This window comes from Engystomops pustulosus, chromosome 2 (genome assembly GCF_040894005.1).
Source record: "Engystomops pustulosus chromosome 2, aEngPut4.maternal, whole genome shotgun sequence".
NCBI classification, from domain to species: Eukaryota; Metazoa; Chordata; class Amphibia; order Anura; family Leptodactylidae; genus Engystomops; species Engystomops pustulosus.
This window is the reverse complement of record NC_092412.1, coordinates 219,336,861-219,361,050: the sequence shown is the minus strand read 5'-3', so window position 1 is coordinate 219,361,050 and position 24,190 is coordinate 219,336,861. Positions and strand designations below refer to the sequence as shown.

The 24,190-nt window shown below is 42.3% G+C and overlaps 1 protein-coding gene across 3 annotated transcripts in view; it reads right to left on the bottom strand.

Moving 5' to 3' along the window:
- Positions 1-24,190, bottom strand: part of RAP1GAP2 (RAP1 GTPase activating protein 2) — a 517,296-nt gene that overhangs the window by 412,795 nt on the left and 80,311 nt on the right. The window lies entirely within an intron of this gene.

Sequence of the window (24,190 nt, the reverse complement as noted above, 5' to 3'; positions counted from 1 at the left end):
GGCGCTTTGTTGATCTGCTACTATTCACTTGTTTTGCTGTGATTATCTAAGCATAATATAGTGGTACCTAATGGGGCATCATCCACAGGTAAAGGGATATTCACAGATGTGCAATGCTGCTAACCCCGGGTACACTGGAAAAAGAGAGATAAGGAATTGCAGTGTTTTATTAAAAAGTAACAAAATTTACAACTAAATCGAGGGAATAGCCTTATAGGGATATAAACATAAATGGTGGATACTGCAAATTCTTATTTCTCTTAATACAATTTACAACTATCCTAGTATACCCGGGTTAGCAGCATTGCACATCTGCGAATATACTTTTACCTGTAGCATGCTGAAACGTGTAGTCCCTCAGGTTTCCAACAATTAGTAGGGGGCACTGCATCTCCTTACTAAAGTACATTGAACATTGGGTGGAATTTATCATTGTAGTTACACCAGCTTTTTGCTGTACAAATGTCTTACAATTGTCTTAACTGCCAATTTGCACAAATATTTGCACGGTTTTTGCAACATTTGACAACATACTCTACTATTCATTTTACCCGACTTATGCCAGATTTATCACGTGAATCTGGCACCCAGTGTTATCTTTTTGCTTGTGCTGCTTGGGACTTTCTATATGTATATATTACATTTAGATTCAGTACAATTTTTATGATTTTCAGGCGGGGAAACAGTTGTGTTAAAATATCCAGTGATTTTCTCTTTGTATTTTTCCAATTCATCATTTTTTTTTAAATAAACCAAATGACTAAAAAAAAACCAGTGATTTAAATTGATTCATGATAGCTTTGTTACTGTCAGTCTGCCCCATATCAAATAGGTTACAATTATCTTTTTTTTTTCAGAGAATTAAACAATTCAGGATAGGACCTTTTTATAAAAAAAAACCTGTTGTTGTATGACTTTACTATTAAAGTAACATACAGTATTTTTCAGACTATAAGGCGCACCGGATTATAAGGCGCACCATCAATAAATGCCTGCTAAAATGTCTAGGTTCATATATAAGGTGCACCGGATTATAAGGATGAATGACCTGTGCACAGTTCAAGGCAGCTGTTGTCTGTAAGTATGGTTCATATATAAGGTGCACTGGACTATAAGGCGCACCGGATTATAACGCGCACCTGATTATAAGGATGAATGACCAGCAGGTGGCAGACTTATGCACAGTTCAAGGCAGCTGTTGTCTGTAAGTACGGTTCATATAGGAGGCGCACTGGACTATAAGGCGCACCTTTGATTTCTGAGAATATCAAAAGATTTTTTTGTGCGCCTTATAGTCGGAAAAATACGGTAAGTCTGGACAACAAAACTTTAGCTAAGCAGATGTTGAATGGTTTGCTCACCGGTAATTATAATCTATTGCAAAATATGCAACACAACAAATGTAGGCTAAAGCCAGGAGTCCAAAAGGCAAAAGGTGCTGAAAGTCTTTTTTAACAATACAAAACTTTTAACTTCTTCAGTTAATTATTTCCAATCTTTATTTCCAGCATTCTGTATCATTCAACCTCCCTTGTAATAATGCGTTTAAATTGGAATTCTATGTTTAGTGGCCAGACTTGGGTACTGCAGATCAGCTGTTATAACTGCATTAACTCAACTCTGCCACTACAAAAAGAACGGAGCTCTTTGCTTCGTGCATTTCCCAGTGGGCATCTTGTTGTTTGATACCCCCTAATTTGATATTAGTGAGCTATACAAAGGATTATTAGATTATACTTAATCAATAGACCTGGAAACTTATTTTAAGGTTCTATGGGGGGTGGGGGTGGGGGTCAGAAGTGTCTGATAGAAAACTTTTCTATTTGCTCATGGCAACCAATCAGAGCTCAGCTTTCATTTCCCAACAGCAGTTTACAAAAATGAAAGCTGAGCTATAATTGGTTCCCATGAACAACTACACTCACCAGCCACATTATTAGGTACACCATGCTAGTAACGGGTTGGACCCCCTTTTGCCTTCAGAACTGCCTCAAATCTTCGTGGCATAGATTCAACAAGGTGCTGGAAGCATTCCTCAGAGATTTTGGTCCATATTGACATGAAGGCATCACACAGTTGCCGCAGATTTGTCGGCTGCACATCCATGATGCGAATCTCCCGTTCCACCACATCCCAAAGATGCTCTATTGGATTGAGATCTGGTGACTGTGGAGGCCATTTGAGTACAGTGAACTCATTGTCATGTTCAAGAAACCAGTCTGAGATGATTCCAGCTTTATGACATGGCGCATTATCCTGCTGAAAGTAGCCATCAGATGTTACAGGGTACATTGTGGTCATAAAGGGATGGATATGGTCAGCAACAATACTCAGGTAGGCTGTGGCGTTGCAACGATGCTCAATTGGTACCAAGGGGCCCAAAGAGTGCCAAGAAAATATTCCCCACACCATGACACCACCACCACCAGCCTGAACCGTTGATACAAGGCAGGATGGATCCATGCTTTCATGTTGTTGACGCCAAATTCTGACCCTACCATCCGAATGTCGCAGCAGAAATCGAGACTCATCAGATCAGGCAACGTTTTTCCAATCTTCTACTGTCCAATTTCGATGAGCTTGTGCAAATTGTAGCCTCAGTTTCCTGTTCTTAGCTGAAAGGAGTGGCACCTGGTGTGGTCTTCTGCTGCTGTAGCCCATCTGCCTCAAAGTGCGACGTACTGTGCGTTCAGAGATGCTCTTCTGCCTACCTTGGTTGTAACGGGTGGCGATTTGAGTCACTGTTGCCTTTCTATCAGCTCGAACCAGTCTGCCCATTCTCCTCTGACCTCTGGCATCAACAAGGCATTTCCGCCCACAGAACTGCCGCTCACTGGATGTTTTTTCTTTTTCGGACCATTCTCTGTAAACCCTAGAGATGGTTGTGCGTGAAAATCCCAGTAGATCAGCAGTTTCTGAAATACTCAGACCAGCCCTTCTGGCACCAACAACCATGCCACATTCAAAGGCACTCAAATCACCTTTCTTCCCCATACTGATGCTCGGTTTAAACTGCAGGAGATTGTCTTGACCATGTCTACATGCCTAAATGCACTGAGTTGCCGCCATGTGATTGGCTGATTAGAAATTAAGTGTTAACGAGCAGTTGGACAGGTGTACCTAATAAAGTGGCCGGTGAGTGTAGATTGGTTCTCAGACAGTTCTGATAAACCTCCCCCATAGTTCATTTAGTACTTCAAATATATATCCAGTATTTTAGGTTTTCAAACTGCCCTTTAATGTGATCACAATAATTACTGCATGATACTTCCTTTAGCTCACTCATCAGCTGTGTTGTATAGTCAGGGACAGGAGGAGCAGAGTCATCTCAGCCCTAGACAGATATCAGTAATATACATAATACATATTAATACCCCATTATTTTATAGACACTGGAAGTATGAATATTTATCTGTCAATGACCTTGTATTCATATTGCCTTCAGTGAATCCTAGTCCTGTGTACACAAACAATGCTGTAAGGAAGCTTTTTTTTCTGCTTACAGGGAGATTGACAGTTCATCCTGTATCCAGACTCAAGTAAAGCTCAACCAGGCTTCCTATATATAACACCTCATAAGAAAATCTGTATGAACTATGTTATCCACATACAATCAGTGAGAACCTCATATCCCCAGTGCTCCAGTACTAGATCTCAGTATATACGGCCTGGTGTCATCAGCTCTAATAGCATATAACCCTGGAGCAGAGAGCATGAAAGTACATTCGTCTTGGAAGCAGGATTCTAATAAATTTAAGATGTTCCATCAGAAGGTGTCAATATAAATTCAATTTGGTCACCAGACAGAAAGACCCGGGCATTGTTTTCTCATCCCCGGAGTGTTTGCACTGTGATAAATCACTGGTAATTTGAAACGTATTGAGGAATCACAAAAATAAACAAAAGCAATCTAAAAATAAAAAAGAGAATTTTTTTTTTTGTGATGGTTACTAATTTGTGGCATTAAAGGGGTTATCCGGGTTTAAAATTTTTTTTATGGCCGGGCTGGGGAGGGCTAGTTAAACATAATAAACATGGACTTACCTCCTCCGGCGCCGCTGATGTCCCGCGCCGCGGTCCCTTCGATCCGTGCCCCTGTTTACAGGGGCACGGAAGCCGCGCACAGGGAGCTTCCGGTCCGCGATGTGGACGGCTCCTCCCATCCATCCCTATCTCTCAACGTTGTAAGCGCTGGGAGATGGTGCGCATGGGAGCATCCGGCCGGCCGGAAGCTCCCTGTGCACTGGTGTAATGAAACCGGCGCACCGAGAAGACCGGCCGCGGCGCGGGACATCGGCAGCACCGGAGGAGGTAAGTACATGTTTATTGTGTTTAAATAGCCCTCCCCAGCCCGGCCAGAAGAAATTTTTTAAACCCGGATAACCCCTTTAACTACTTGATTGGTGCTTATTTCATTGACATATGATGCCATTTGTAGTAATGAAGAGCAAAAAATGTCAGCACTCCATAGGGTAGCTTAGAGGCATTAAATGCTAGAATAACCCCTGGTTGTCGTATAGGGTAGCTTAGAGGCACTAAATGCTAGAATAACCCCTGGTGCTTGCATAGGGTAGCTTAGAGGCACTAAATGCTAGAATAACCCCTGGTTGTCGTATAAGGTAGCTTAGAGGCACTAAATGCTAGAATAACCCCTGGTGCTCGCATAGGGTAGCTTAGAGGCACTAAATGCTAGAATAACCCCTGGTTGTCGAATAAGGTAGCTTAGAGGCACTAAATGCTAGAATAACCCCTGGTTGTCGCATAGGGGAGCTTAGAGGCACTAAATGCTAGAATAACCCCTGGTTGTCGCATAAAGGATAAGACACACATCACAATACTAAGTCATGGAATAGGTTAAAATAACGTTCCAATAATGAATTGCTCTGTAATAAGCTGCCGCGTCTCCTGGGGTCCAGCGTGAAATTGGATAAGATAATGGATAGGTGTTTGCAGAAAATCCAGGTATACACAGACGTGCTGCTCCATGGTAGATCAAGTTTTCTATTTATCAGGTTGCTAAAATAGACAACGCGTTTTGGGAACTCAGCGTTCCCTTCATTAGGTCAAAACGGCTGGAAATGATATTTGGTGGGAAAAAAAAAATATATGTAAGAATGCATAAAAAAGAAAAATATATATTAAAGGGACATAATATATCATACATAGATGCGCAGATTAATATTAACTGAAGATCTGTAAGAACTGAGGACAAATAGCCATTTTAGCAACCTAATAAATACGAAACTTGATCTACCATTGAGCAGTGTGTCTGTGTATGGAGGTAGTAGAGAGGTAAGAAGGAAGGTCTATAGTAATAAAAATATTTTGATCCCAGACAACCACTTAAAGGGAACCTCAAGAACAGACACAATAAATCTTTACTTTACTCCCCCCCCCCTCCTGCCCCCCTTTTATGTCTTTGTTGAAAGTGCAGCTCTGGGGCCCCAACTTAAATCTGCCTCCTTCCACCAGTAAAATTGTTCCTCAAACATTTTCTGCCTTTGTCTATATTGGCCCTACACACTGGTATTTGGCTCTGTCTATCACCTTTTGGCCCACCCATCATGAGGTGCGTGAAATGGTGAAAAGATCTACAGTTTTCCACATATTACTCACTGCTAAATACAACATGCAGTGAGAGGGACAGGATTCTGGTAAGAAAAGGGCGAGGATTTCCTGTCTGCTCAAGTCAAGATTTAAAAAGACTCAGAGCTGTCAGTTAAAAAGGAGTCGTGGTTTGTTGGCAGCCTGGAGAAAACTTGACTCTTCTATTCAGAAGTTGACTCATGTCTACTAATTTGCATAACAGAAAAACAGCTGTAATTAAGATACAGTGCTTAGTGACATCATTTTAGGTGATATGGGTAGGACTTTTAACTCTTTACCAGCAGGTATTACTAGTGTGAGGGATGGTGACAGGTCTTTTTAAATATAAATTAAGTAGTGTTTGCAGAGCCCAAGATCATAAGATTTTTTGGGGTACTTTATATGTGTGTATAGAAACAATTATGATAGAAATATCATAACAAATACTGTTACAAGGAGAACTCACCAATCATCAAAACAAGAAACCCATGTCCCCAGTTCCCTCTAGCCACCAGCCCATGGTCAGTGGTCAAACATGCCCCCCGCCTGTTTCATGCAATATCCAGGAGGCCTTGGTGCAGCACTCAGCTATCTTTGTCATACACTTTATATTAAGTTACAGGGGCCATTCTATCCAGATTGCATCTAGTGGCTATGGGTAATATGGGATTCTTGTTTTGACAATCATTGGGGTCTCATTGATTTGAACCCTCACCACGCTCCAAGGTTATTGGATATGTTTTTAGCAATGAAAAACAGAAATGTGTTATGGTAACAATAGATCAATGAACTTTGTGTCTCTTTATGTTCTGTTCCTTTCAACGATGTTGACCAAACCTGCTGTGAACTTAGCTGGTTATAGGGGGCATGTGATCTGCCTGTAGTGTTCTCTACTCCGCGCCATTCATTCCACTGATGAATGTCACACAATATCCTGTTTTCCTGAAAATGTTATCATGTCATTTTCTTATCTCCCCGAGCAGCAATGTGTGTACATGAAACACCAGTCTGGTTTTGTACATTTCTTTACGGTTTTTGAAGTATAGTAAACTGAGAAGTGTTACATTTGTCAATTAAATTTTAGTTTGAAACCTCTTATCTTGTTGCAATACTCAGTCCACTTTTATCTACTTCTACTGTATGTAGCTGAGCTGTAGCACAAGACATGGCCCATGGTACATGGTACTGTTACAGATTATATGCTTTTCTAATCATAAAGAAAACTTTATAATATACATTTTTAAATTTTTACTTTATAAATATAAACTTTACTGACAACTTCTATTAAGGATTAATCTCTCAATGACATGTCGCTTCCTGTACATCACAGTCTCATTATAGTATAAGTTGAGGGCTCACAGGTTAATCCCTCTACATAAAGGGTGGATGTCTGCTGTATTTTATAAAACACATATACTTACAAACATAAGTTAACACAAAATGTCAAAAAGAGTCCAAAAATGCCTCATCTACTGAAATATAAAAATAATTATTCCATACGATATTTCACAAAATGGTATTTATGAAAATGTCAACTCGTTCCTCAAAAAATCATGCATCAAACCGTATAAAAAAGAGTTATGGGTAACAGAAAATGAAGATAAAAGAACCTTTTATCTTGAAGTATACAAGGCTATATAAATTTGGCAGTAGTGGATTATAATAATATAATGGTTTGGGCAGTAGCATGGGGTCCAAGCCTTTGAGGGGGCTCATGGTCACCCAAACCACCCACCAAATTTTATACTGAGAAGAACCTTCACCTATGAAATCCTGGTACAGGATCTGTCGTCACTCAGCTCTCGGCACTTCTCGCGCATGTACAGGCAGTGAATCTCGCAGCCGGTTGTGACACATTGCAGCTGTGCGAGATTCACTGCCTGCACGTGCACAAGAAGTGCCGAGAGCTAAGTGACAACACTGACTCTTGGTCCAAGGAGGAGGAACACAACAAAGATAGGGCGTGCATAACGACCCTCTGATTGGTTTCCATGGGCAACTAGAACTGTTTTACCTCAGAAGCTTGAGGATAAATCTCCCCCATCGTTTCCATTGTGGAGCCCTTCATATAAACCTCGTACTCTCAGCTTCTGGGCACTGTACTTTACCTTGCTGAAAGCCAAGACAATTTCATGACAAAGGAAATATGAATCATTCAAGAAAGATCATTTTTTGCCAATTTTTAATACACTCTACTCAGTAACGCTAATGGAGGAGCTTTCTAAGTAGCAGTTATTTATAATGAAAATCTGTAAAGTGACTGGCTTGTGTCCAGTTTCACAAAAACATAAATGTGCTGTCCCTGTTATTGAGAGGCAAGAAGCTGCCATACTATTAATATGTCCCTGACGCAGAATGGCTCTCACATTGATGTTTAAAAAAACTCCTTCTTTTGGTGGAATCCCCCATCTGGTTGATCTAAATGTCCTTAACGTAAACACCTTGATACCGTTACTTAAAGGGGTTGTTCCATAATGGACACTTATCCTCTATCCACAGCTGTCTAATCTCTGGTGGTCCGACAAATTGGACTTCAGTACTCAGAAAATGGGGAATGAAAGTCCCTGAAGCTTCCCATGCTAAATAGACTACATATGCACCTAATATCTCATACTACTCAAACAAACACATTGGGGCACATTAACTTACCCGGTCCTGTCGCGATCCCCGATCCGGACTGTCCAACGAGGATGAAGTACGGCGCGATTCACCAAGATCATGTGCCCGATATCCTGCATGTGTCGCTTCCCCGCTGAGGTTCCCGGAGTTCTTCTTCTTCCCGGTGTATGTAAGTGCATGTCTTGAGGCACAATTTAAATTTTAAATCCCGCGCTCAGTCCAAATCAGTCGGGTTGTCCGACGGCCACACCCCAGATTTGTGTTGCATGAAAGTCGGCGCCAAAATCTGATCGCGTGCACCAAAAAACCCTGTTAAATGCAGCGCAGATCGGAAATAGTCGGGAAACCCGACGGAAATGCGGTCTGCGGACCCTTAGTAAATGTGCCCCGTGGTAGGGAATTAGATTTAAAGAGAATCTATGCCAGGGCTATTTGGGATACTGTCCCACCCACCAGGGGTGAACCTGAACTTTATGTTGTTTGAGGCGAGCTATAGAATGACACCCTCACCACCCCATCCAGCGGTAATATATCAGGTTATTTCTTTAGTATGTGAGTTCTCCATGCAGTGTCTCACACCCATACAGACATCAGGTGTGAAGAGACACTATATTAAATGTAAGGTTCTGCTTTGCTCCTCTGATACTGCCCCTCATCTTGCTGCAGATGGTGCTGCATGAGGCAAGAGGCTCAACTCGTCTCATAGCAAGTGTACACCTACCACCCACAGGTCCTTATAGACTGGTAGCTTAATGTCCATAATAGCCCTAAATTAACTCTGCCCAGCTCAGCACTGATAAAAAATAAAACTTTTATGCTTACCCGCTACTCTTGATGCCAACACATATCTTTATTGTACCCCCTGGCTCCAGTATGCAGGTGCCCTTTAATAAAGACTCTTGTCAACCACTGTCAGAGCATCAACCACTAAAATTTTGCTCAGGAATTTCACTAACTCGATCTAAATCAGTGGTGGAAGATCTGGCAACATCTCAAGTTGGTGGATTTTAATCTATATTAATTTGTTTACTCCAATTTTCCTAACCATAATTTAAAATGTATTGTATAGTTTTTAGTACTGGTCTATTTATAGGCAAGAGACTCCTTGTAGGCTACCTGGACCTAGATGTGACTGAGCCTTTTGCCAGGTCAACCTGAACCAGTCAAGTTATTCAAACAATATCACCAATATATGGTAAAATAATAGACTTGAATAGATAAAGAATGCATGAAATAACTAAAGTGTTCCATTAAATATTTTTTTTTTACAATTTTAAGCCAGCTATTTATTTCCTGTCTGTGAATGCACTACTTATGTACTATACCTGTTACATGTTTGTATTGTATGGTTTCACATGTATTAATGTTATATATATTACTAAACCGAAACCTGGACTGCAAGTTATCATTCCGGCTTCCCAAGCGTGGCTATGCCTCTCAATATACACAGGATGCCCCACCCGTATTACACTCCTGGGCTGTGGTTTCACCATCAGCTACTGGTTTGTGGACATTTGAGTTTCATTAGTACTAAGAAATTCAGTCAATGTCACGTAGATATTCTGAAAGCACAAAGTCCAACGAGAAACAGCAGGAAACACATAAGCTTGAATTCTCACGGTCACATACTAACGTCATAATGCCATCGTAATTGTGCAACAAGCAGAGGCAAAGTTATCGACTTTAAAGTGTATGTGCAGCAGATACTGAGCTGAAAGAGGAAATGTAGCATGAAGAGCTGGAGACATTCCACACAGTGTTTTTCACACTAATGCGGCACAAATGGGTCCACGTCTGGGACCTACACCTATTTCTAAAATGTGCTGCTTTAGACTCTTTTCCTATCTGCACGGAGTCAGCTAAGTTCTCTCAATGTTCCCTTTTATTATCATTATTATTATTTCCCCAACTCCCATGCTAGGGCTGCATTCATAGTAACGTATGAAAAGGGCCGAATATATGTGTAGTATAAGGCCCCATTCATTTCAATGAGCAATACGGCCGTCAAGACGTATAGAAATATAGAGCATATCCTATTTTCTTGTGTATTTCTGTCTGACACCCCATAAAAGTTTTTGGGAATGTATAAAATATGAGTTACATACATGCCCCATATGGATGAGCACCGATGAGATCCAGCTATTGTTTGTTTTTTCTTGTTTTTACATTAAGGTAAATTTGCTGGGGCATCAACTCCTGGGAATATCATCAACTTTATATTCAGAATGTAAAATTTTTGGGTGGATTTATCATATTCTGACAAATTGTGCGCCCGTGTATGATTAAACCCCGCCTTCCCTCCATGCCGCACCTATCAACATGGCTGTGCCGCCTGGAAATTCCAAGTCCTGCATGGTGTAGCACAGCGCTATAACGGGTGTCAGGTAGGTAGCAGGAACACCCAATGCTGGCCCACTATGCTGGGTATGGTCCCCTTCATTTAGCGTGAAGTTGGCATAAGATGGAAATAGATGTTTGTCCTTAGAACTTCCAAGGTTGATGCACAGCAAATGTTGCTTCTGTGAAATAATTACTGAGTTATTCCTACTTGACATTGTGTTAACACATCCCTGAATCCTGAAGAGCAGCAAACACTCCTGCTTTACTGGGAGAGTTGTTGGCTCTCTATTGTCAAGTTCCAATTGTGGCAGAAGCAATGTCGAAGACCTATTAAAGCAGTGGTGGCGAACCTATGGCAGAGGGGGCACTCAGAGCCCTCTATGTGGGAACCCTTGTCATCACACCAGGGCAGGGTTTGCCAGGCAGGACTCAAGGCCTCTAGCAGTCCCAAGCAGCCCAAGACCCTAAAAGGAAGCTACAATGGTAATCCTAACTACTTCTCCTTCTTTCTACCGTATTGGTATCCTCAGATGCCTATACAATTTAAACCTGTGGAAGAGTGGGTGGTAATAAGTGACTGCATAAATGGTCGCACTGGCACTTTGCAAAAATAACGTGGGTTTTGGTTGTAGTTTGGGCACTCGGTGTATAAAAGGTTTGCCATCAAAGATTGTTGGAAGTTAGTGAATTGTTCTCTTTAACCCCTTAAGGACGCAGGGTTTTTTCGCTCATTTCTCGCTCTCCATCCATAACTTTTTCATTTTTACGTGTACAGACCTGTGTGAGGGCTTATTTTGTGCGTAACAAATTTTACTTTCCCGTAATGTTATTAATTTTAACATGCCATGTACTGCGAAGCTGAAAAAAAATTCCACATGTGGAAAAATTGAAAAAAAAACTGGCTCATTGTAACGAATCTGCAGATGCCAGGTAGCCTCGGGTCAAACGAAGACCCGAGGCTACCATGGCAACCGCCATCTTTTAAATGGCAATGAAAGGGTTAATAGCCGCGATCAGTGCAAGCACCGACCGCGGTTATTAGCGGTGGGGGTTTGCTGCAATATGCAACAACCCCCACCCTTGTATGAAGAGGACTCAGCCCGTGAGCCCTCTTCATACATTCCCTGTACCTAAGGGGTTAAGGGGTTAAACAGGGTTTTCCCACGAACAAAAGTAGCTGATCAGTGGGGGTCATAGTGATGAGATGAGACCTCCACAGATCACAAAAATGAGGGGTCCAATGGGGTCCGACATACCTCAATCAGACCCCTCGTTGCTGTGGTGCTCAGCAATATCCGTCAGCTCCTTAGAGATTAATGGAGCAGAATGGTCATTCGCGGCCGTCTAAGCGACAAGGGGTCCGTGGATAGGGCCTAACTTATGTTCGTGGGAAAACCCCTTTAAGTGAATCTGTTGGAATCTATTGTGTGTTATTGTATTACCTGATATTGCATATACTGTACCTAATTTATATCCTGATATCTAAAGCAATAATAATTCAGAGGTCGTACATTCTTTTTCTTATGACGTTACATGCCATTTCATAATACACTGACGTGACTTCTTGAAGAGTAACATTTAGAATACAGTAACGTCTTAGTGCAGAGCATAGTGTAGCTATGCACAAGTACAGTACAGATGGGGCAGTCAGAAAGACGAGCGGTTACACTGGATTTATTCTGTCAGTGCAGCAATAATTGAAGGTTAATTGGGTTTTCGGCTCATTAGGAGAAAATCATACCCTCTAATTGACATTATGCACTTCTATACAAAGAGTCATTTTGGAAGTTTAAGATTTTATTCTCTATTTCATCTCGAATAGCAAATTGCCTTTCCAACTGTCAGGTGTGATTAGAAAATAACTTATTGTATAAATCAAGATTTTGTATGAAACATTTTTGTAGAATGTTTGGTAAGTCCTGTATACAAAGAACATTCAGAAGTTGTGTGTTTTGTCTCTAGTTACTAAACTTCCTAATATTTGATGGAGCCAAAGTTTCTAGTGACTGGAGCATCTGCGGGGTACTATATAGACTCTGAGTACTTGCTGGGCTTGGGATTACCAACTGGGAACTGGCAATTCATTTTCTCAATGATAAAACCACGGGCCAAGCTACATATGAGTAGATATGTTTGCATTTTTAAATGCACTAACAAGTGTTGTCATCCCCTTCTTCATTTATATAGCACGTACAGATTACGCACGGAGCTTACCAAATCTGTCAGACAACCCGACTGATTTGGACTGAGCGCGGGATTTAAAATTTAAATTGTGTCCCAAGACAATGCACTTACATACATTGTCAGAAGATGGTGAACTCCGGTGGACCTGAGCGGGGAAGCGACACGTGCAGGATCTCGGGTGCACAATCTTGTTGAATCGCGGCAGACGCGTCGGACAATGCATCTCGGGGATCGCACAGGAATGGGGTAAGTAAATGTAAGCCAATGAGTGTGGTGGAAACCAATTATGGCTGCTAGGAAAGGAGTTAACCAGGGTTCTTACTTGTAAGGACGAAATGAAACACTATGGGGCACATTAACTAAAAACAGTGCAGTCTGTACTACATGCAGTTTGTGTAGTGTGCAGAGGGCGCCAGATTCATGGCACCTGTTCTACACGGATCTGGCGCCCCCTGCACTGCTCTGACAACTTTTTTTTGTGCACCTTGAACATGGGGCGTGCGCCACACTTAACATGCAAAGTGCGACAAGCCCTATGTTAAATGTGCACCAAAAAAAAGTTGGTGCACTCTGTCGGTATAGTGCAGGGGACTCCAGATTCATGGTCCGCCTATACACCAAGCAGTTTGCACATAAAAGAATGTGCAAAGTCTGACAGAAAACTGGCGCAAAGACCTTAGTAAATGTGCCCCACTTACCAGCACATCCTCAGCCGTATTATGGTGCTGAAGCACAGATGTTACCCCTACATTTTGCACCACATTTATAGAAGATGAATTAAAGATCCATAAATTTAAAACTGATATAAACAGTTTTACTAGATTTCAACAAGTTTGGAAACCAAATATATAATGCAAAAGCAATTCTGGGACTGAATGTCTTCTCAAGTCCTTGTATCTTCCAGCTTGTACATCAAAGGCAAGGTGAGCTCTATTTGGAACAGTGTAGTCTACCACAAAGGAACATGAACATATTCATCCATATTAAATAACCACACAAGATCTGGCAGTCTCTTTAGAGGACAATACAATATCTGTTCTATATAAATGCTAACCTTTCTGTTCCAGCGGTACATGGATACAGTATATTACCATTTACAAGTGGGCAGAAAATAAACCTGAAAAGAAGCTGTCCCTATCCTGAAAAGGAAAATTCATTGTATATATCTGAATGTAATTTTCTTCTGAGAGGCGTCCGCTTTGTGTTGCTTTGCCGGCATCATCTGCCAACATAATAGACCATGAAGTGAGCGCCATGCTGGGTGTATTCACCAGCAATGATTATTCTGCTATGATATTCTCCAAATGACAATAACCAAATATAAACCTTATCAATTATATTAATGAATTATTCTCTTTAATGAGGTTTTCTGCTGTGCTAATTTCCAGAGGTGGTAAAAGTTACAATATCTAAGACATATGTGACTCTGACCAACAGTTCAATGCCTCTGGACTGGGTCCTATTCTCTAAGACAGCGGCCTCCAACTACTGAGATATGGCACAAGACCGGGCCATGGACCACCCAGTCCTGGACTGTTGGTAAAAAACTTAAACCTGAAAAAAAACCTCTGTACTTTCCTCTGGCACACCTCTTCCCCCCGCGACTCCAACTACTTCTCATTGCAGGCAAAGGCACGTGACACGTGTATGCTCTCTGCCCACGTGAACCCATAAAGATGTATAGAGGGCAGAGGGCATAGAAGTGCCTCTGCCCGCACTGCCAGGTGAACAGGAGCACTGTAAAGTAATAACTTTATTATTTTTAAGGGGCCTTCACTGTGGACATTACATTGTACATTGCTGAGGAGATTTCATTAATAGGCGAGGGTCTGGTGGAGACATTCCTTTAATGGGGGAGGCACGTCTGGGGAAATTTCATTAATGGGTTAGGCTCTGCTGGGGTAATTTTATTAATGGGGGAGGCTCTGTTGGGCACATTTCACTAATGGATGGAGGCTCTGCTGGTGACATTTCATCAATGGGGGAGGTTCTTTGGGGACATTTCATTAATGGGGTAGGCTTTGTTGGGGACATTTCATTTAGGGGGAGGCTCTGTTGGAAATATTTCATTATTGGGGGAGGCTTTGCTGGGGGCATTTCATTAATGGGCGAGGGTCTGCTGGTTCATTAATGGGGTAGGCTCTGCTGGGGATATTTTTATTAATGGGGAGGCTCTGCTGGGGACATTTCATTAATGGGGAGGCTCTGCTGGAGAAATATGCATATGTAGAATGAGATCTGAATGCTCCTTTTTTCACTCCATATTACAGCGGTAAGCTCTGAACCTTCAGAAGAGAAGTAAGAATACCACCGAAACCAATCTCCAGTTTTGATGAACCAAAGCACATCCATGTGCTGTTGCCATAATATGAACAAGGAAAAATGGTCATATCCCATTATCATAGTGGCCTGACAGCTAATATTGGTCTCATTACATAAATGCCTGCAATATTGACCATGTTTTTCAGAAGTGCGAGACAGGAAGATTGTTGTTACATCCTTTGTGATATTTCATTGTTTGTTGATCATTGATGTTCACAATCTTTGTCTGTTTGATGACTCCAGATCTGTCATTTATTTTTTTTTTGGTGTATAATGGTCTATTCAGCACCTTTACCGTGTCCTATTATCCCTGAGTAAAGCTCTATCCTGCGCTCCTATGATATTGACCCCGCTGCCCCGACACTGGTGTATTGTGCTGTTAGAACATCATTCAGCTCCAACTCTCTTCTCTGTTTTGTGTTGTATCTAGACTGGGTTGAGCTTTTATTAGTGTAATATTTCCATTGCCTCTTGCCTCTGCTCAAATGTTATATGTAAATCATACATAAGCCTCCAATTATAGGAGGCAAACTTACCCTTTTTGCCTCATACCTCAATATAGTGCATGGGGCACAACATGGTGGCTGCTGCCAAACTTTTATGAGGAAAATGCAGCAGCAGAGCATTTTGCGTGAAGGAACATATATATATATATATATATATATATATATATATACACGCCGGCCACTCTATTAGGTACACCATGCTAGTAACGGGTTGGACCCCCTTTTGCCTTCAGAACTGCCTCAATTCTTCGTGGCATAGATTCAACAAGGTGCTGGAAGCTCCTCAGAGATTTTGGTCCATATTGACATGATGGCATCACACAGTTGCCGCAGATTTGTCGGCTGCACATCCATGATGCGAATCTCCCGTTCCACCACATCCCAAAGATGCTCTATTGGATTGAGATCTGGTGACTGTGGAGGCCATTTGAGTACAGTGGACTCATTGTCATGTTCAAGAAACCAGTCTGAGATGATTCCAGCTTAATGACATGGCACATTATCCTGCTGAAAGTAGCCATCAGATGTTGAGTACATTGTGGTCATAAAGGGGTGGACGTGGTCAGCAACAATGCTCAGGTAGGCTGTGGCGTTGCAACGAAGCTCAATTGGTACCAAGGGGCCCAAAGAGTGCCAAGAAAATATTCCCCACACCATGACACCACCACCACCAGCGTGAACCGTTGATACAAGGCAGGATGGATCCATGCTTTCATGTTGTTGACGCCAAATTCTGACCCTACCATCCGAATGTCGCAGCAGAAATCGAGACTCATCAGACCAGGCAACGTTTTTCCAATCTTCTACTGTCCAATTTCGATGAGCTTGTGCAAACCTCAGTTTCCTGTTCTTAGCTGAAAGGAGTGGCACCCGGTGTGGTCTTTTGTTGCTGTAGCCCATCTGCCTCAAAGTTCGACATACTGTGCATTCAGAGATGCTCTTCTGCCTACCTTGGTTGTAACGGGTGGCGATTTGAGTCACTGTTGCCTTTCTATCAGCTCGAACCAGTCTGCCCATTCTCCTCCGACCTCTGGCATCAACAAGGCATTTCCGCCCACAGAACTGCCGCTCACAGGATGTTTTTTCTTTTTCGGACCATTCTCTGTAAACCCTAGAGATGGTTGTGCGTGAAAATCCCAGTAGATCAGCAGTTTCTGAAATACTCAGACCAGCCCTTCTGGCACCAACAACCATGCCACGTTCAAAGGCACTCAAATCACCTTTCTTACCCATACTGATACTCGGTTTGAACTGCAGGAGATTGTCTTGACCATGTGATTGGCTGATTAGAAATTAAGTGTTAACGAGCAGTTGGACAGGTGTACCTAATAAAGTGGCCGGTGAGTGTATATATGCTAACCTTTTAGCAATGTTTGCATAAAATAGCAGCAGAGTGTGTAAAACTGAGAACTAGCAATCCTGATTATTACTGGAAAGATTTATCAAACTATCTGGGACACAATTTAGACCACTTTGGGGGGAAAAAAATAAGATTATGCAACAATTATGCAAGTATAACAACATTTTGGCACAATTTTCCAGCTATTAGATGCAAAGTTTGAATCCACAGTCTTAACCTAGGCCAGATGTATGGTCCAGGAGCAGACACAGTGATAAATCTGGCGCAGTATAAGAGCGTGTGCAGAGGCTGTAAGCTAGCCGCACAAGCTGTGGTTGGCTGACGGCCCCGTAGACTTTTATGAGGCACATTTATGGTACAGTGCAGTATCTAACAGCACTGTAAAACTTTCAGAAAATTATAAAGTCAGACCTATTTCTGGATATGTTGCGGCACCATAAATTTCTTTCAATTGAGAAGGTTGGGTGAGCGGTGTTCACCCAGCCTGGGCCAGAAAGCTGTGCCAGTAACAATGGTACATGGCTTCTTGCATATACACATGGTGGTGTGCATGAGTCCTAAGACCGTCAAGTCTAACTACCTGTAAACTCTGCATGTAAGCTCAATGCTTCCCTCTGCAGCCTGTATTTGTAGATATTTTGTCCTCTCTAAGCTGGTGGGTGCAGACCTAACTGATGGGACTTACTACCCTTTAACTTTTCACAGATCCTCTAAGTGTCCTGACAGCTCATTGAGTTTCTGTTGCTCTTGTTACCAAGATGGAATTCAGCCAGAATTTTTTCAAGAAACAATGAGTAAGGAAGGAGCAAAGTAAGAAGAAAAAAAAGCATTTTCCATTGATAAAATACATTACAGAGTTTTCTGCAGTTACTAATACTTTGTTGAAAAGTTAGTGACTGTTTCAGGAATTACAGGTTTAAAACTCCAACTATTTGATTTAAAGAACATGCGTTGGATTTGCTAATGTCACAGGGGTAGCAGAAGATTCAGAGCTCCAAATTTTAGTACACTAACACACTGTAAATGTACTGCAGGTCAATACACTCTGTAGTAGGTGGGAGCTTAAAGGACATCTATCACCAGATCAAGGATTGTAAAGCAAGTACACTGACATACTGGTCTGTGTACCCTCTGGCAGGATCTGCTGTTCTTTTAGCTCCTTATGCCCTTGTCTTTAAGGGCTTAAAAAATTATGCAAATGACCCTGATGGGCTCTAGGATCCATTAACTTCTGTGGAGCCTGGAGCCCCTCAGGCTCGTTTGCATAATTGTAAAAAGCCTTGAAAACTGGGGATAAGGAGCTAAAGGAACAGAAGATCATGTCAGAGGGGGCACAGACCAGTAAGTCAGTGTACTTGCTTTACAATCCTTGATCTGGTGGTAGATGTCTTTTAATGATGATTGTGACAGCAGCACTGATCCTGCATCTAAATGCCCATTTCATAGGTTGATATTCTTCATCATCATCATCGGTCAGGCCTCTCTGCCTCTTAGTGGTGTAACTTCTGCAGATTTGGCTGATTATATTTGTCCTTCACGTTTTATATCAAAGATTTCATGTCACAGCTGGTGGCCAAAGTAAAGTGACATCTGGAGGAGACAGAAAAACTGGTGGCTGGTTAATTGTATAATCCAACCTTCAGACACAAATAAATGCTATTTGTTTTTGTCTATTTAAAAGGGGATCTCTATACTGCTCAGGGATATTTGGAATTGTTTTACGATATGGGTCTGCACACTGCACTCTCTGTAACTATACAAAGTTATAACATGTATTACATGAACTCTTCCTTTCACTTATCTCCCAGAAGATGGCGCTGTATTAACAACCATGTGATAACTTGATAATTAAATGCTGGAAGAAGCGGTAACAAAGCCTAAGTACCTAAAAGTTTCTCCCAACAAGTGCATCTTCTATGAGAGTTAAAAAACCTTAAAATAGAGACATATTCTCTAGTGAAGAAAGTCAAAGTACCTGGGATATAATATGTTAAAGCACATTTCTAAACACATTGGCCTACATTCATTAAAGTATTTTGTTTTGTTTTTTTTGTCGGAAAATAACATTCAAACTGCTTGTACATGTATTTATGAAGTGTCTGTGCCAGTTTTGTGTTGCGGCTGCACTGTGCCCGACAAGACAGAAAAAATGTGCACCTAAAGGGTTGTGTTACTGCTTAGACATGAGCGCCATATTTATTACTGACGTGCGTCACAATTATGTAACAAAGTGCACGAATAAAAATGGTACACACTTCCCGAGCAGTGCAGCGGGCGCCAGATTAATGAAGGCCGTGCACCAGTTTTGATTAATCTGGGGCCCCTGCACACTTCACAGGCAACCGCACATAGGACTGCACTAGTTTTGCTAAATATGGCCCATTGAGGGCCCTGTTGTAACAATGTGGCGCGGGCTTTGCCAGTGTAAAGACAGACAACACTAGTTTTTTACTCCGCCACATTTATAACTTTGATGTCAAATTCTGGTGCAGTTTAAACCTGTCGTGTTCTACTTTCCGCCTTTATAGAGTTGATACAAACAGTGGGCCACAATGTGGCGCAAAGTGTAAAAATTTTCCACCTGACCAGGCACCTTGTCATAGCTGTGCTGGCTTCCAAATTGGGGGGGGGGGGGCGTGTCCCACCAGACAACTGGACTGGATTTAACTTTTAAATTGTGTCACATGACAATGCACTTCCATGCACCATGAACAAGATGTGAACTCCGTCATACCTGAGTGGGGAAGTGACACATGCAGGATATCGGACGCACAATGCAATCGCAGCACAGTGCATGATCGTTGGACAATGCACTTTAGGTGAACTCCTCCGATGGGTAAGTGAATGTACCCCATTGTGATGATGAATCTGTCACAGTTTAAGTTTGTCAAGTTCTAGTTCTAGACCTACTTCCTTTAGATGGTCTAATCTATACGCTACAATGTGGCCCACCCTCCTAATTTTTTGGGGCTTACTCAATATTTTAAGCCCCGCTACACCCCATTGTTGGAAAACGGTAAAAAGGGGAACATAATTGTCAAAACGCCTCATAAATGTATTGGAAGGTGGTTTTTGGAGCAAATTATGGCAGAAGTCTGGCCATTGGTTTTGTGAATTTCCCACCTTGTACAGGCAGTCCCCGGGTTACATACAAGATAAGTTCTTTATGTTTGTTCTTAAGTTGAATTTGTATGTAAGTTGGAACTGTAAATTGTATAATTGTAGTTCCAGACAAATTTCTTTTTATCCCAGTGAAAATTGGATTTTTAACATTTTTGGAAACTTGGATTATCAATAAACCTTCTTTAGAGACATCTTACAGCTAATCATTGCAGCCTGGGACTAAATTAACATCCCGAGAGCTTCACCAGGGGACAGAGAGGTTCATCTGTAACTAAGGGTCATCTGTTGGGTGCCATTAAGTAGGGGACTCCCTGTATAAGGATATGTAACACAGCGGTTGAGGTGGGGTTTGAGCGTCACCCTAAAATTGTGTGAGCACAGCCTACAGTATATGATGGGGCAAACTCACTTATTTAAAATCCCATCAATTGCTCATTTATGGTCTAGTCTACAGGCTATTTGCTTTAGGGAGAACACACTATAATAAGGCCTTGTTTTAGGCAGAGTAGATTTTTTGTTTTGCAGTTTAGAGGTAGATACATGTACCTCTGTACATTAAAGGTAATTTATTTTATTTTATAGTATGATTTATTTTTATTCTATGATCTTTGTATTGTTTGCTAAGTACAGTATTGTTTCTAAATGTTAGATTTCTTCTAAATAACCTAACATTAATTAACTATGAATATGTACAAGTAATGTATTATATACATTAAAACTGATTTCTGGCATCGATCAGTGAGAAAATGGACATACATACCATTACCAACTTTTTTCACCAACTTTTTTTCTGACCATTTTATTTATAAAGAGCCTAAAAGCATTTTACCAATAAGGATATCTTAAAATAAAATTCCCTACCCTTTGTGTCTGGTAGTTTGCATGGCTTAACAAAGTACAGCTCTCTCACTATCTATATTTCTTCATGTACAAGCTTCTGTACAAGGTCACAAAGGCAGTGAGCTCACCCATTCCCCCCACTCTCACAGCAGACAGCTCAGTCTAATACAGCTTAATCCCTCGGCATAGCTCCTCCCTTTCCTGTCACAGCACAGAAGTCTCAGGTTCATTCAGTAAATCCTGCCACTCACCTCCTTCAGCCACTGCCCTTCCTGCAGTCAACCATTTCCCCATCTCACAACAGACAGCTCAGACCCCTACAGCTGCCTCCCTCAGCAACACCCCTCCCCTCCCTGAGTAATGCTCAGAGTACAAGACTCAGGTCTGATCCATTAAATCCTGCTACTCCCCTCCCTCAGTTACCCCCTTCCTTTAGTCCACCACTTCTCCATTTCACAACAAACAGCTGCTTTCCTCCATGCCATACTCCATCCTCTATGTGCAAAACAACAAAAGGTAAAGGCAACATCTGTCATTTCCATATAGCTATGAGCTATGAATCGAAAGTGAGATTGGGGCAAAGTGCAGAACTGAAGCTGCGATTCTTCATATGAAATCCAAAAAAAACCTATGAGACCAGGTCTAGCGAACAACCGACAGGCAAAACTCTAATATATATATATATATATATATATATATATATATATATATATATATATATTAGAGATGAGCGAGCACTAGAATGCTCGGGTACTCGTTATTCGAGACGAACATTTCCCGATGCTTGAGTGCTCGTTTCGAGTAACGAGCCCCATTGAAGTCAATGGGAGACTCGAGCATTTTTCAAGGGGACCAAGGCTCTGCACAGGGAAGCTTGGCCAAACACCTGGGAACCTCAGAAAAGGATGGAAACACCACGGAAATGGACAGGAAACAGCAGGGGCAGCATGCATGGATGCCTCTGAGGCTGCTTAATCGCACCATTATGCCAAAATTATGGGCAACAGCATGGCCATGACAGAGTGACCGAATGAGGCTAGATAGCATCTAAAACATCCAATAATTGACCCTGACACTATAGGGGACGGCATGCAGAGGCAGCGGCAGCAGTGGCAGGCTAGAGAGTGTCATGGCAACATACCCTAAATGGACTCAGGCTTCAAACCAATGGGTGGCAGAGAGGAACCAAAGGAGGTGAGCAAGAAGCGCTCAAATAATATCGGTACATGATAAAAGTTTGCCAGTATATTTTGTGGATTACACAGCAGGGTGGCGACAAAGTTAACATGGAAGCCATGAAAACAATCCAAAATTCTGCCTGACACAGCTCGTTTGATAAGGGGACCATGTATGGAGGCAGTGAACTAGTAGTAGATTAAAGGTGCTGCAGTTAAAACTATGTTAGTTGGATCTTGGCATGGAGCTGGCGCTCCGCTGCCAGGCGAGCTTTCGCCAATCCAAGCCCCTGTCTCTAGGCTACTCCCCAAACAGCACTTCTAAGAACCTTTTGTATAAGATCAAGTGTAGTAGCGTTCTTATAAGTTTGGGATATGGCAGGTGAGGGGAATGTAAACATCTGCGCAAGAAGCGCTGAAATAATATCCGTAAATGGTAAAAGTTTGCCAGTGTATTTTGTGGATAACACAGCAGGGTGGCGACAAAGTTAACAACTTTGATGTGGAATTCATGAAAACAACCCAAATTTCGGCCTGACACAGCTCGTTTGATAAAGGGACGATGTATGGAGGCAGCTATATGGACGACTTTTGGAGGTAGCAATGGAGACAACGTGTGGAGGCTGCTATGGAGACAATTCAATTTGGATAGTGCCTGTATGTGGCAGTCCAAAAAAGTTTTCAAACCAGAGGAGCAGGTAGGTGGCCCTCCAGAAAAATGGAATAGATTGAGTGCCTGTATGTGGCAGTCCAAAAAAGTTTTCAAACCAGAGGAGCAGGTAGGTGGCCCTCCAGAAAAATAGAATAGATTGAGTGCCTGTATGTGGCAGTCCAAAAAAGTTTTCAAACCAGAGGAGCAGGTAGGTGGCCCTCCAGAAAAATGGAATAGATTGAGTGCCTGTATGTGGCAGTCCAAAAAAGTTTTCAAACCAGAGGAGCAGGTAGGTGGCCCTCCAGAAAAATTGAATAGATTGAGTGCCTGTATGTGGCAGTCCAAAAAAGTTTTCAAACCAGAGGAGCAGGTAGGTGGCCCTCCAGAAAAATTGAATAGATTGAGTGCCTGTATGTGGCACTCCCAAAAATTGTTTAAAACAGAGTCGGTGGCCCTCCATAAAAATTAAATGCATAAAGTACTATAGCTAGAGCCAGTGGGCCCTGTCAAAAAATAGCCAGTTTCCTCTGCTTTACTGTACAAAGAGGAGGAGAAGGAGGAAAATGAGGAGGAGGAGGAGTGGATAAATTATTCAGGTTGAGCTTCCTTCACCTGGTGGAGATTGGAAATTAGGAGAAATCCAGGCTTTATTCATCTTGATAAGCGTCAGCCTGTCAGCGCTGTCAGTCGACAGGCGTGTACGCTTATCGGTGATGATGCCACCAGCTGCACTGAAAACCCGCTCGGACAAGACGCTAGCGGCAGGGCAGGCAAGAACCTCCAAGGCGTACAGCGCCAGTTCGTGCCACATGTCCAGCTTTGAAACCCAGTAGTTGTAGGGAGCTGTGTGATCATTTAGGACGATGGTATGGTCAGCTACGTACTCCCTCACCATCTTTCTGTAAAGATCAGCCCTACTCTGCCGAGACTGGGGACAGGTGACAGTGTCTTGCTGGGGTGACATAAAGCTGGCAAAAGCCTTGTAAAGCGTACCCTTGCCAGTGCTGGACAAGCTGCCTGCTCGCCTACTCTCCCTCGCTACTTGTCCCGCAGAACTACGCACTCTGCCGCTAGCGCTGTCAGAAGGGAAATACTGTTTCAGCTTGTGCACCAGGGCCTGCTGGTATTCATGCATTCTCACACTCCTTTCCTCTCCAGGGATGAGAGTGGAAAGATTTTGCTTGTACCGTGGGTCCAGGAGAGTGAACACCCAGTAATCGGTGCTGGAATAAATTCTTTGAACGCGAGGGTCACGGGATAGGCAGCCTAGCATGAAATCTGCCATATGCGCCAGAGTACCAACGCGTAAGAATTCACTCCCCTCACTGGCCTGACTGTCCATTTCCTCCTCCTCCAACTCCTCTTCTTCTGCCCATACACGCTGAACAGTGGAGGACTCAACAATGGTCCCCTCTTGTGTCTCGCCAACATTCTCCTCCTCTTCCTCCTCATCCTCCTGCACCTCCACCTCCTCCGATATGCG